The sequence below is a fragment of the Physeter macrocephalus genome, chromosome 19 (assembly GCF_002837175.3).
Source record: "Physeter macrocephalus isolate SW-GA chromosome 19, ASM283717v5, whole genome shotgun sequence".
Classification (NCBI taxonomy): Eukaryota; Metazoa; Chordata; class Mammalia; order Artiodactyla; family Physeteridae; genus Physeter; species Physeter macrocephalus.
In genome coordinates, this window is record NC_041232.1 from 72,140,335 (window position 1) to 72,153,916 (window position 13,582).

Below are 13,582 nucleotides of genomic sequence, written 5' to 3' on the forward strand. Positions count from 1 at the left end.
CCATGGCCGCTGAGCCTGCGCGTCCGGAGCCTGTGCTCCGCAACGGGAGAGGCCACAACAGTGAGAGGCCCGCGTACCGGAAAAAAAAAAAACAACCAAAAAACAAAACAAAACAAAAACACCAGCAGGTTGTGTCTCCAGAAGGCATTTATTTCTAAGGGACGTAAATCACGTTTGTAAAATACACGAGCTTCTTCCTCCTTGGGTGTGGTCGGGAAAAGTGGTCACTTTTGTAGCAGCTATGTTTCTAATCTGGAAGCTCACATCCTTAAGTACCAAGAATCCAAACATTACTAGTGACAGAAGCACTCTAAAGCGGAGGGCATATCTGGTTCACAAAGTGTGCTAATGTCTTTAGCCCTGGACGGTCTTATTGATCCCCCTCAAGGCCATCTGAACTTTTACTATCCTGACAGAAAACTGAGACTAGAAAGAGGATGGGAGGTTTTCCTTTGTTTTAGCAATGGGTGTGTGTATGCGTGCGTGCGTGAAGGAAATAAAAGATAAATGGGAAAAAGGAATGTGGGGAGAGATGAATAAGGCGCAGGGGGGAGGGGGAGAAAGGCCCACAGTAAAACGCGGAGAGAAGATGGCGCAGTCGGAGGGCGGAGGATTGCGAATCCCCGCGGTAGAAGGGGCCGTAGTGGGAGAAGCCATTAAGAAGCTCCGAAAAGAGAAATGCTAAGAAGAATCCTCGGTCGTTTTGACAGGCTGGTCAGAAAATGCCAAGTGTGGGCTCTCGGGGCTGAAGGCCAGGGCCGGCCGCCAAGCAGGGCCGTCGGGGAGCGGCCGCCTCCTCTGCATCCAAGGGAAAGCTCGCCCGCCCGCAAACGCTCTCGAACGCCTCCTCCCGCTGCGCGCTGCCAAGTCGGCCTGCAGCCTCGTGTCGGCGCGTAAACAGAGAGCCCCGCTATGCCCGCAGGCCCCTCCGCGGCCGTCCCCGCCCAGGGCGGGTCCGAGGACCCCGAGGGCGTCCCACCGCCTTCCGGCGGCACGCGCCCGGGGGTCCACAGCTCCACCGCCGCTGCGAAGGGAAGGCCTGGCAAGGCGGCTCCCCCCTTCCTTCCCCACGGCCCTTCCCAGCGGGGGCCCTCCGCACAATGGAGCCGGGCCAGGCCCCGTTGCTGAGGGAACCGGCAGCCGGCCCAGCCCCCTTCCCCGCCGACGGAGCCCGAGGAGCAGAGCAAAGGATTAAAGCGCCCTAATCGGCCGGCTTCAGACGAGGCCGCGGGCCCGGCCCGCGTGAGGTGGCGGCTCCCCATTGGCGCGGAGGCAGCAGGAGGCCGCACGCAGCCTCGTCCCGCGCTGCCTTCCGCCCCACCTCCGCGGCCCCTCCTGGACCACAAACCTCCCGGAGGCAAGACCGCCGGTTCTGCCCCTCGCGCGGGATGGGTCGGGGGGCTGCCCGGCTTCACCCCTCTGACCTCTCGGGCGCCTGGAAGGAAGGAGGAACTGGCTGCCTCAGTGAGAGACGCGCTTTTGTTTGGTCCTGACTCACTGTCTGTAAACGGGGTTGCATGTGAGTCAGGGCACCTACCTGCAGCTGAGGCGAGGCAAATACACACAAACGATGGGCCTCCGGCAGGGCAACCGCCCCTTCCTCTCTGCGCCCCTGCTCCCCAGATGCGAGCGCAGCTCTACGGGGAGGAATGGCGGACGGGCCTGCGAGGCCTTCCTTAGAGCCTTTGCTGGGGGCTGCTCGCCCCTCAGCTGCTCATGGGGGGACGTGAGTCACATTTTTAAAGTATCCGTGCCCGCTCCCGCTCTCCCCCCCCACCTGCAAATTGAGATTCAGTGAGTCTGGGGTGGGACTCAGGGAAGGTTTTAGGGGGTTTTTTTTGGCTTACCTGTGAGTCATGCGGGATCTTAGTTCCCCGACCAGGACCAGGGATGGGACCCGTGCCCCCTGCAGTTGGAAGCGCGGAGTCTTAACCACGGGACCGGCAGAGAAGTCCCAGGGAAGGTATTTTTTAAGTGCCCAGGTGATTTTAATGATTCTCTGGGCTGAGAACCACTGGCGGCTGTTTGAGATGAGCCAGCGGAAACTCAGCAGGGCTGCCTGGCTTGTCCGAGCTAGCGGACACTGCCAGCAGGAGACCTTGGACAACACAGTTCCTTTGACTTGAGCACAGTGTTCTTTCTGTTATATTCCTTTTTCTGCTTTAAAAAAAATGTGTTTCGAGGGATTCCCTGGTGGCGCAGTGGTTGAGAGTCCGCCTGCCGATGCAAGGGACGCGGGTTCGTGCCCCGGTCCGGGAGGATCCCACATGCCGCAGAGCGGCTGGGCCCGTGAGCCATGGCTGCTGGGCCTGCGCGTCCAGAGCCTGTGCTCCGCAACGGGAGAGGCCACAAGAGTGAGAGGCCCGCGTACCAAAAAAAAAAAAAAGTTTTTTGAAAGTAATACCCATACTATTTAGGAAATTTATATAGAAAGGGATAAAGAAGAACAGTAGATCACCCATAAACCCTCATTAACCAGAGTTACACACTGTTAACATTTGGGGTTATCTTTTCATCTGTTTTCACATATTTAATTTACAAAAAGTTCAGACAGAGTATACAGTTTTATGCCTTCTTTTTTTATTCCTTCGTAACCTGAAAAGTGGCATGGGCTTCTTAGACAGGGCTGGGCAAAGTGTGAGTGGGCAATTTTTTTAGCAGGCTGCTTGGCAATCAGTATCAAGAATATTTTTTTTTTTTTGAAAGAATATTTTTAAATGTTCATCTTTCAGCCCACTATTCCATTTCTAGGAATCGCTCTTCAAAGAATGATCAGATGTATGCAAAAATTTTTTACAGAGACTTTCACGTTAGTGTTACTTATAATCACCAAAACTGGGGACTTCCCTGGTGGCGCAGTGGTTAAGAATCCACCTGCCAATTCAGGGGACACGCGTTCAAGCCCTGGTCCGGGAAGATCCCACATGCCACGGAGCAACTAAGCCTGTGCCACAACTACTGAGCCTGCGCTCTAGAGCCCGTGAGCCACAACTAATGAGCCCACGTGCCACAACTACTGAAGCCCACGCACCTAGAGCCCGTGCTCCTCAACAGAAGCCACCGCAATGAGAAGCCCATGCACTGCAACAGAGTAGCCTCCGCTCGCCGCAGCTAGAGAAAGCCCGCACGCAGCAACGAAGACCCAACGCTGCCAAAAATTAGTTAATTAATTTTTAAAAATGTTTTTTTAAAAAATTGCCAAGATTATCAACCTCATCAATGTACAGTATTACAGCGATAGTTTAATAAATTGTAGTTACTCATGAGATGGAATACTTTATGGTCGTTAAAAATCACGTTTTCAAAGAATGTGTACTGACTGTGATAATCTTTCTTTCCCACAGTCCCTCTACACCCTGGGATGTTGGTCTTTGAGTGAGTCTCACAGGAAGATGCCACCTCTGGTTCTACTGGTAACCCCTTTGGATGCTGCAGGGCCATCGATCTCCCCTTTCCTGACCACTCAGTACCCATCGTTTTGGCAGTTCATTCTTTTTATTATTATTTATTATGCACTACTTCTACTTGCCATCTGGTGTATGTGTATGAATGTGTATCATGTATGAATGTGTGGTTGGGTATATATATGTAAGAGAAAGAGAGAACTCAGGATTATAAATTGTTTGAGGGCAGAGGCCATGATTTCCACATCTTCATTCTTTGCCAGCCCTCCGGTTTCAGCAAAGCTAAAACTCCATTTGTCATCCTCAATTCTGATCCAATTCTACTAACAACTTTCTGAGTGCATAAGACATACTTCTCTCCTTCTGCATTACCAGTTCTTTAGTGGTATCACCTAAACCGTTCTCCTTTGGGACACTCAGATGCAAATTTTTGGAACCATTGGTCATTGGATCCTAACACTGGTTTTCTTTTCAAGTTTTGGCATGTGTCTTTCCATTCCCACTGCTGCCACCCTAGGCGGCATCCCCATCACTTCCCTCCTGAACAATTCTATCCCTCTGCTGACTCATCTGCTTATGGCCCCTTGTCCCTTCAAACCACCCAATGTCAATCACTTATGTAAGTTCTTTTTATCCTGTCACTTCTACTCAAAAGCCTTCAATGACCACTTTTAAAGGGCCATTATTAAATGAAGTGCTAACTTTTTATCTTGGCATGTGGGTTCCTCCTTTACTCAGTCCCAACCCATCCATCTTCGTGTTTTATATCACACAACTTCCTAATTAATATACCTGACTCCAATTGGTATATGCACCAACCCCAGGACACAGTCTGTGTTCTCATGCCTTCTCCACTTACTAGCTGTGTAATCTTGGATAATTTGCCTACCTCTTTCATCTCTGCCCCTCATCCACAAAGTGGGGGTAATACTAATAATATCTGCTTTATAGGATGGTTTTGAGAGCAAAGCTGACGCATGAATGCCACGACTGTCATTGATCTGCTCACAGCATTGCACCTGGACACAACTCTGCAAAGCAGCGCCTGTCGGCTCCAAGTACTGTCAGCTGAGGTGGACCAATCGGGCTGAAGGGTCTACTGCCAAGATGGCTCACCACACACCTAGCAAGTGGGTGCCATTGGCAGAAACTCAGCTAGGACGATGGTCCTGGAGCCTGAATTGGCCTCCATTTGGACTTTCCATGTGGCTTCTTGGACTTCCTCACAGCATGTCTGCTGGGTTCTAAGAGAAAAGAAGCAGAAATTGCCAGTCTTCTTAAAGGCCAGGCCTGGAACTAACTAGCACAGCATAACTTCTACGATCTTCTTCTTGTCAAAGCAGTGATAGGCCAGCCCGGATTCAAGGAAGTGAAGAAATAAACTCCGCCTCTCCAAGAGGGAGTGGCCTGTGCACAGAAGGAAAAAATGGTTGGGAACCACCTTTTGAGACAAGTTACAACTGAAGGGTCTTTGCGACCCCTTATCATATCCAGTAGAGGAGATGCTCAACAAATATTTCACATTTCCTGAACTCTTAAGGCCTGGAACATTCATCTATCAAAGGATCGCTTGGATTGCCATCTTGAATTGTGAGTTGACTTTCTCCCTGTACTCTGATTAGTTACGCTATTCCAACTAAACGGTAAGCTCTTTGAGGGCAAGGCTCCTAGCTACAAGATACATTTTTGTATTCCCTCCCCAGAGATTTATTTCTACATAGTAAACCTCATAAATGTGCAGCGCTTGATTTCCTTTCCTCTGACGGCCCTACCACTGGGAAGGGAACATAAGAGCTGCTTTCACTGAATTTTTGTACCACGCGTGGCTCGCTGGGCTCCAAGGAAAACTCAGAAAGTCCCTTTGTTTCCCAGAGTGGGGCCCAGAGCCATCCAGAGGGGGAAGCGCAGTGAAGAGGCTGTGGCCTGGAGGGCGTGTGGAGGAAATTCCATTCTAGACCCTCATTTCCGAAACTGCTCTGGGATTAGCCCGGCTCTGTGCCCGCCCCAGTCCAGAGGGGAGAGAGGCCAGGCCCTAGGTCATAAAAGCACCAGGAAAATACAAATACAGGCCCCTTTACAGCCCTGAACAGGAGGTTAAAGGATTTGCTGTGTTGTTTATCTCGCAGACTGAAGCCAATTATACCAATTATTTTTTTAAAAAACTTACTAGTGATTTGTATTCTAAGTTCATTTCTTCTCAAAAATGGGACTCTACAGCACATTTTTTTCTTTGGCTCCAAGGACTCAAGCCTAGTCTCTGAGGCAGGGAGGGCGGCCCTGGGGTCACATGTCAGAGGTCAGGGGCCCCCTGATTGTTCCCAAATGCGCTTCCATGTAGCCATAGATTTGAACTTTGCGTTGTTGCTGGGGCCCCCGGTAGGGGGCTGCACGGGGAGGGCAGAGCCTGGGGGAGGCCATCTCTGCAGTTCAAAGGCAGCCGCTCAGGCAACGCTTCGCTTGGTTTATGGTTTCAATCCTTGAGTCAGTCTTGAACTTCATCCCTGAGGGGCTCCCGTGGGTGGGAGGTAAGGGGTGGGGTCGGGACGGACACTCCTTTAACCCAAAGCTGCCAGCCTTGTGGACCGACCGTCCCTTCAGGGCCAGAAAACCCTCAGAGGCTGAAAAATCCCCATTTTGCTTGCAGGAAACCAGGAGCGTTTGCCCATAATGCCGGTAAAGGATGCCCCTTGCCCAGAACCAACCAAGAGCTCCTCTCTGCCGGGCCCAGGCAGGACTCTATAAAGTGTAGCTGAATGAAGGGCACTGGGGTTCAGAGATGAACCCCAAGCTCTGGCCTTACCCAAGGGTAGTGTTTGCTCGATAGTGTGAGTTGAAGAGGAGGTGAAAGGTCCCAGACCAGTCCCCCAAGACAAGCATCTCCACTGATACCTGAAAATCTACCATAAATATGATGTACATGTATATTTATTGACTTCAAGGGTGTGTTAACATACATGGTTAAAGGCAAGAAAGCAAGCTACAGAGTAATATATAGCGTATGGCCCCATCTATCTACGCACACACACAGGGAAAATGTGGGAGGATACACATCAAAATGTTGATAGTAGTATCTTTTACTGATAGAATTTCAAATGATTTTTTTCCTTTTATTTTTCTGCATTTTATAATTTACTTACACTATTCATGTTCCTTAATTTTTTTCAAAGCGGAAAATCTAACGTTTGTGAATCATTTCTTTAGTTCAGTGTTTTTCAAAATGTGATCTAAAAACACCAACATCAGACTCAGAAAGCCTGCTGAAAAGGAAGATCCCTAGGTGTAATTCAGACCTATCAGGTCAGAGTGGGGCCTGGGGAGGGGTGTAGCCTGAAAACGAGCATTTTAAACACCCTCTCCAGGCAATTCTAAGGGAATGGAATCCACCTGTGTGGATGTCGGCTCTCTTTAAAGGTTCTGGCTACACTGTGAGCCATCTCAGGTGGGACCACTCAACCCCTCGGCCCTGGCGGACCCTTCTCCCTTCCCTCCCTCCTTTCTCTAGGTCCTCAGGAACCAGAAACAGCCCATCAACCCTGACCGAGTAGCCTTGGCCCTGCCCCTTCCCTTGACAAACAGTCCACAGGCAGAGCTTCCCAGCACCATTATCCAGCTCTTCTCCTTGCTCTAGTCTTCCCTTTTGTTTCACTACACTGTCTTTGGCTAGAAGAACTGACAGCACAGGGTGATTTGCATAATTATATATGTCAAGTAAGACTAAAGCTGGAAACCAAATTAACTTATGCCAGTGGGCAGCAGGCATAGTAGAATCACCGGGTAAGTCTGACCCTGCTCCTTGATAGACATGTGATCTTAGGTTGGTTATTTAACCTCTCCAAGCCTCAGTTTCCTCAGCTGTAAAATGGGGATAGTATGAGTTAGAGTTGTTGCAAAATTTAAAAGTAAGATCACACATATATGCAAAGCATCTGGTGCATGGTCGGTACCCAGTGAAAGCAGTTACTACCGGTATGAACCAAAGACCTCATGAAGACTGAGACAGCCGGTCTCAAACTCCCCGGGGAGGTTAAGTAATAATGCATGTTATTAAGTCTTCGCCCCAGATATTCCAAATTAGTCCCTCCAAGGAGAGGCCCCAGGAAACTGATACTTACAAGTATCCCAGGTGTTCTGATCACACTTTCAGGAACACTAGTCTAAGATTTTCTTCAGCAAAACAGAAATAACAGTCAGTCGTCCGCACTGTCCATCACAGGTTGGCTGAGGTTCGGCTAATCTAAGCTGGCACGGTTCCAAGCTGGGATCTGGGTCCAGGTCTGCTGCACTTGTCTTTCGTCTTTCTTAGACCGGCAGGTACTCAAGGTATGTTCTCCTCAGGCCACATTTTGCTAACATTCCATTGGCCCGGCCAGCACGTGGCCACACCCACACCCCCTCCCCGTGGGGGGGGGGAGGACAGATATATTCTGCCTCAGAGACATGAGTGAAAAATAAACACTTGTTTCTCAAAAGCAAATCCAGCCTGCAGCCTCCTTTTGTACTGTCTGCAAGCTAAGAATTGCTTTTACATTTTTTAGGAGTTGTAAAGAAAAACAAAGTGAATAGGAACAGAAAACTCTATGTGGTCCATAAAGCTGAAAATATTTACTACCTGACCCTTTAAGGAAAAAGTTTGTTGATCTCTGCTGTAAGCCATCAAAATGTCAAGGGTTTTTTTGTTGTTGTTGTTTTTACATAGCATAACTGCACAAACAGAGGGGCAGTTGTTTTGTTTTGTGTTTGTTTTTAAGTTAAGAGGGATTTAAAGCTGTTTCTAAGCCACAGAGTAGGAACCAAGAAGGAGGAGGAGGGGAACCACTGAAAAAACAAGAGAGGGAAGTTAATTAAGGGAGAATGGTCTTGGAGGAGGGGGGCCAGCCTTTTCTCTAAAGATCTGGTCCAGTGGAGAAGAGGGTGGCGTGGGAGGGGGTGGGATCAGGTGTGATGTTGTCAAGGAGAAAGAAAGGACTAGATAGGATTGTCCAGGGGCAGGAATACCCAGCTACTACTGGGTGTCAGGAAAAATTGCTAGACTTAGAAGTGGGCAAAAGAGAATCCTGGTGTCCTTGCAGTAGAGTGCTGGGGGGTTTCTAGCAGACTTTCCAGGGATTATCTGACTCCATTTAGCGTGCACCTTGGCTTTTGATGGACTAAGCTACTTAACAGTTCTACAGGGATAGAAGTTAAGTTGCAGAAAACTGACAACACAATTTTTTTTTTTCTGTTCACGGCAATGCAAAGGAATTATGTCCTGAGGAGAATAAAAATCTCCGTAAGTCAAATTCTCATTTGAGCCAGTTTGAACATCTTACTAGTGTACACATTAACCAATGAGTTAAATAAAATCTTTGACCCTTGTCTATTTCATAGTTGTATGAAAGTCATAATTTTACCACTTAAGAAAAGGATCTTTCAGCGAAGTCTAAGGCACCTCATTTGACAGTCACTATAACCCTGTAGGCCCATTACTGCTGTCATTGTTATACCCCATTTTGAGGATGACATCATTGAGGAACTAAGAGTTTAAGACTGGGAGTTCCCTGGTGGTCTAGCAGTTAGGATTTGCCACTTTCACTGCAGAGGGCTGGTCTGGGCACGGCCAAAAAATTAAATAAAAAGAGCTTAAGATCACACAAGCTCACACAAGCAAAGAGTGACTGGGACTTTGGGAGTCAAGGCTGGGACTTCAGGAGTCTTCTGGCTCCAAATCTCCCATTCTTTCTGTTAAGTTAAAAAAAAAAAAAAAAGACACCCTATCACACTATTTATTTGCTCATCATTGATAAGCATAGGAACTGTGATTTAGTAAGCAAACGGACCTAACATTCTTGGGTGCATGAAGGCTCATGTGCAGATGCTGGAAAAGGAGCTGCTTGCCCTGCCAAAGATAGACAGCATTTGAAATCAATAAGACTGCAGCTGAGTACCAGCACCGACAGGAAACTGGTATCTGATTTTTTCTTCCCTAATGGATCATCAACTGAAGATTCTCAAAAGTTGAATATCTCACAAGTACTTTCCAAAGTCTTATTGTTTTTCTTCCACCTCAAATAAACCCTCCCCCCCAGGTATGTTGGCATTTCAGGAGGTTTTACTCTAAAGCATTCTGCATTTTTCCCAGTATGACCGCTCCTTTCCCACAAGATGCCCAACACTGAATGAACACCTGTGGTGGATGAGCTCGCTATTCCACAGGGCGCTTTACACCTACACAACACTCCGTAAGCTCTGTAGTCATTCAGTCGGCGAATATTTATTATGCAAGTAAGATAATGTTATTGATACAAATATGAAAATATGCAAAACAAAACAGAATCTCTACCTCAAGTAGTTGAGTCCAGTGGAGAGCCTTTCAGGCAAACACAATTACAGTACCACATGCCGGTCAAAGCTTGGTGGGAGCATGGAGAAACCAGTTCCTGAGTGTGTGAGAGCGTCACGGAAAGTGTAATAGAGCTGGAGTTTGCACTGAGACTTGAAGAATAAGGAGGTTGCCTAGAAGAAAGAGGAGGGGGTGTCCAGAAGCTTCTAGATGGAGAGAATCCTCTAACAAAGGAGAAGAGAGAGCCCAGGGTATCTAAGAAGCAGAAAACAGTCCAGAGTGGCTGCAGCTATCAGTATGGAGGGAAGAATTCCAAATATGAAGCCAGACAGGTGGTCAGGAGCAAGTCACGGCAGGCCATGATGTAGAAACTTCCCTGCAGGTAGCAAATGAGCAAGCCACTGCAGCAAGGCTGAGCACACATCCTGCAAAAAAGTGCTCACAGGATGCCTTCAAGGGAAGGCAAGGGCACCTGCAAGGAGATAATCAAACCGCAGTGATTTAGTCAGCACCAGGTCCATCCTCAATTTCCCACCCATGTCCAAACCCCAAGATAGGTTCCATGGTACTTGTCTTAGTGAGTTCAGGCTGCCATAGCAAAATGCCACAGACTAGGTGGCTTATAAACAACAGACATCTATTTTTCACAGTTCTGGAGGCTGGAAAGTCAAAGAACAAGGCCCCAGAAGATTCAGGGTCACAGATAGTCATCTTTTCGCTGTGTCCTCACATGGCAGAAGGGACAAGGAAGCTATTTCAGGTCTCCTCTAGAAGGGTACCAATCCTACTTGCGAGGGCTCCACCTGCATGACCTAATCATCCCAAAGCCCCTCCTCCTGACACCATCATCTTGGGGGTTAGGATTTCAACATATGAATTTGGGGGGCGGGGACACAAACATTCAGCCCATAGCAATACTCAAGTGAATGAAAGCCAAGAAATGGATTTGTTCAGTTGTAAATATTTTCTGTCACTGAATTATTTCTCCTTGGTCTGAGTCTCCAATCCTTCATCTCTGAGGCTGGGAAGGAAGAGGGCAAACGTTCAATGAATCTGAAGGAGATACATAGTCATGGCAAAGGAAACTGTTAAGTGGTTAGGACTCCGTGCACTCACCACCGAGGGGCAGGGTTCAGTCCGTGGTCAGGGAACTAAAATCCCATAAGCCGCATGGCATGGCCAAAAAAAAAAAAAAAAAAAAGGCAGGCTGTCAATGTGGCAACATTGCATGGCAAAAGCCAATGGATGTTTTTCCATTCATTTATCGAGGTCTTTGGAGACACTAATTGGAAGGATGCAAATGACCCCCTCGAGAGTGTTGTTTCTGGGGGCCTCTCAGACCACGCATTAATAAGCATTGTTTCCCTTCCCCCTCCCATCTGCCACTGCCCACACCACCCCCTACCTCCCACCCTTCATAGAGGGAGAAATCTGCAGGAGGTGCATTTTCTTCACTGACATCCTCATCCAGTGGGGTCCTGGGGAAGTGTCTGCAGAGATTAAAAGAGGAGGAATTAATCTCTCCCCAAGAGAGGACCTGCCTCAGCTGGCTGACAGCTTAATCTCCCCTGGGTTCCTGAACATTCCTTTTATTTTAATGTACTACCTTTTTATAAAGTACTGTTGAAAAGAAACAGAATTTTGGATAATTGGACAGTAGCATCATCTTTTACAGCGAAGTAGAGACAGTCTGTTAATAGTATCTGTGATAAACACCGTAGGGGATAAGCCATTCATTTTTAGCAACAAGTGGCATTTTCGTCCCTATATCCTTTCCTTAACTAAATTCTCACTTCTTGATTGTTCTCCCATTGATTTTGACAGCAAAAAGAGAGAGGGAAATTGCTCCCATATGCATAGCCATCCCTTCCCAGAGCACCTTTGGGGCCCCAGGACCACCTAAATGTTGGGGTTTATGTTATAGCTGGAGCCACCCACCTCATCCCTGATCCCATGCTTCCCCTTCACAGCCTATAGCCCCCTCTCTTCTCAGAACATCTCAGTAGTGATTTTTCAGTGATTTTTCCATGCCCCAATTTAATCCTGCATTTCTCTGCACCAGCCTGCATTTGTTGTCCCCACAAGATGAAAGATTTTGAAGGCAGCGACAGTGTCTCTATATTAAGCAGCCCTACGTCCACCACTGACAAGGTTGTACTAGCTTCCATTGCTGTGTAACAAATGCCACACACTTAGCCACTTAGAACAGCACCTATATATTAACTCACAGCTCTGTAGGATAGGCTCAACTGAGTTCTCTGCTCTGGGTATCACAAGGCTGATAACAAGATGTCAGCTCTCCTGGGCTCTGGGGAAGAAGTCACTTCCAAGTTCATTCAGATGGTTGGCAAAACTCAGCTCCTTGCAGCTGTAAGACTAAAGTGCCTGTTACCTTGTTGGCTGTCAGGGGTGACTAATTGCTCCTAGAGGCTGCTCTTTGGTCCTTGCATGGGACCCCCTCCATCTTCAAGCTAGCAAAGTGCATCAACTCCTTCTTACACTGTCAGTCTCTCTGACTTCCCCTCTTGCTCTCAGCCAGATAAAACTCTCTGCTTTCAGTGGGCTAATGTGACTCAGTTAGGCCCACCCAGATAATCTCCACGTTAACTCTAAGTCAACTGATTAGTAACCTTAATGACATTTGCAAACTCCCTTTTTGCCATGGAATGTAACACAATTAGGGCATGGTGTTGCATCATATTCCCAGACCCTGGGATTAGGACAGGAAGTCTTGGTGGGGGGCAGGGGAAAGGGGGCATTTTATGATTCCTCCTACAACAAGGGTCTCAGAATACACAAAAGAGCAAGAACTGTTGGAGGTAGGATCTCCACCCATGCAGTTTCTGCCCCCAAACTAAGCATGACAAATGCTGACCTGGGCTCCTGACCTGCTGACAACTATGTAGACCTAACTGGGCAGCATCATCCCAATTTGGGCACCTCACATACACGGCCGAGGGAACTGAATGTCCCTGACACCCACAGCTGATCACTTCTAGCAAGTCCAGGGCTTATATAACTGACAAGCTCATCAGCCACACTCAGAGACTTTGCTCTCCTAAACTGAAACCAAGACGGTTCATGATCTTTTAGCTTTAAAAGATGCTCATTTCTCCTCCCCCAACCTCATCCCCTAGAGCTTAGACCTGGGCTGGATTGGGGTCCTTGCTTGACAGTAAAGCTTTTCCATTCACTTCTCAACCCTTTGTTTTTTTGTTTTATTTTGGCCATGCTGCACAGCTTGCAGGATTTTAGTTCCCCGACTAGGGATCGAACTCACGCCCTTGGCAGTGAAAGCGCAGAGTCCTAACCACTGGACCACCAGGGAATTCCCCTCAACCCTTAGTTTCTCAGTCTTGTCTTTTCTTTTCGTGACCAGAGATCTCACTGCCCCCTGATCTGATATCCTTTTACCTGCTGTGTTCTTCAATCTGTGCCCATGGCTCCACCCCTCCCTTCTCGTCTCTTCTGCAGCTCCTGAAAGTCTTCTTTCTCCTCCACCTGCAGGTTTGAGAGTCTCCCACTCTCCACCCAGATGCCACTATTTCTATTGCTCACCATAGGTCTAATTCTGTACCTCAGGCACGTGGCACATGGTAGCATTCAGCATATACCTGTTACTTGAATGCAAGAGTGAGTGAATGAATACACTGGTGAATTTGAGTCACCTATGCTTTTCTAATCTCCTATTATTCCTTAGTATCAGCACCACAAGGCTGCCTTCTGGTTATAGGATCCTTCACTTGTTCACGTATCTTTAGAAATACAAAGATAAATATGAACAGGATAAACGTTTTCCCCTAGGTCGTTGAAGAACCTGTGCTCACTAGAGGATCTAGGGCATTTCCCCCTTGGGGTG

The 13,582-nt window shown here is 47.9% G+C and overlaps 1 long non-coding RNA gene across 3 annotated transcripts; it reads left to right on the plus strand.

Annotated features, from left to right (window-relative positions):
- The first annotated feature begins 1,367 nt into the window (after positions 1-1,367).
- Positions 1,368-7,789, plus strand: LOC114484445 (uncharacterized). Of its 3 annotated transcripts, XR_003677330.1 has the most exons (3): positions 1,368-1,464; positions 3,345-4,994; positions 7,618-7,789. It is a non-coding gene; the product is annotated as an uncharacterized lncRNA (long non-coding RNA). The 3 variants fall into 3 exon arrangements; XR_003677328.1 differs by lacking the exon at positions 7,618-7,789 and having other exon boundaries at positions 3,345-5,142; XR_003677329.1 differs by lacking the exons at positions 1,368-1,464; positions 7,618-7,789 and adding an exon at positions 1,780-1,794 and having other exon boundaries at positions 3,345-5,142.
- Positions 7,790-13,582: the final 5,793 nt, after the last annotated feature.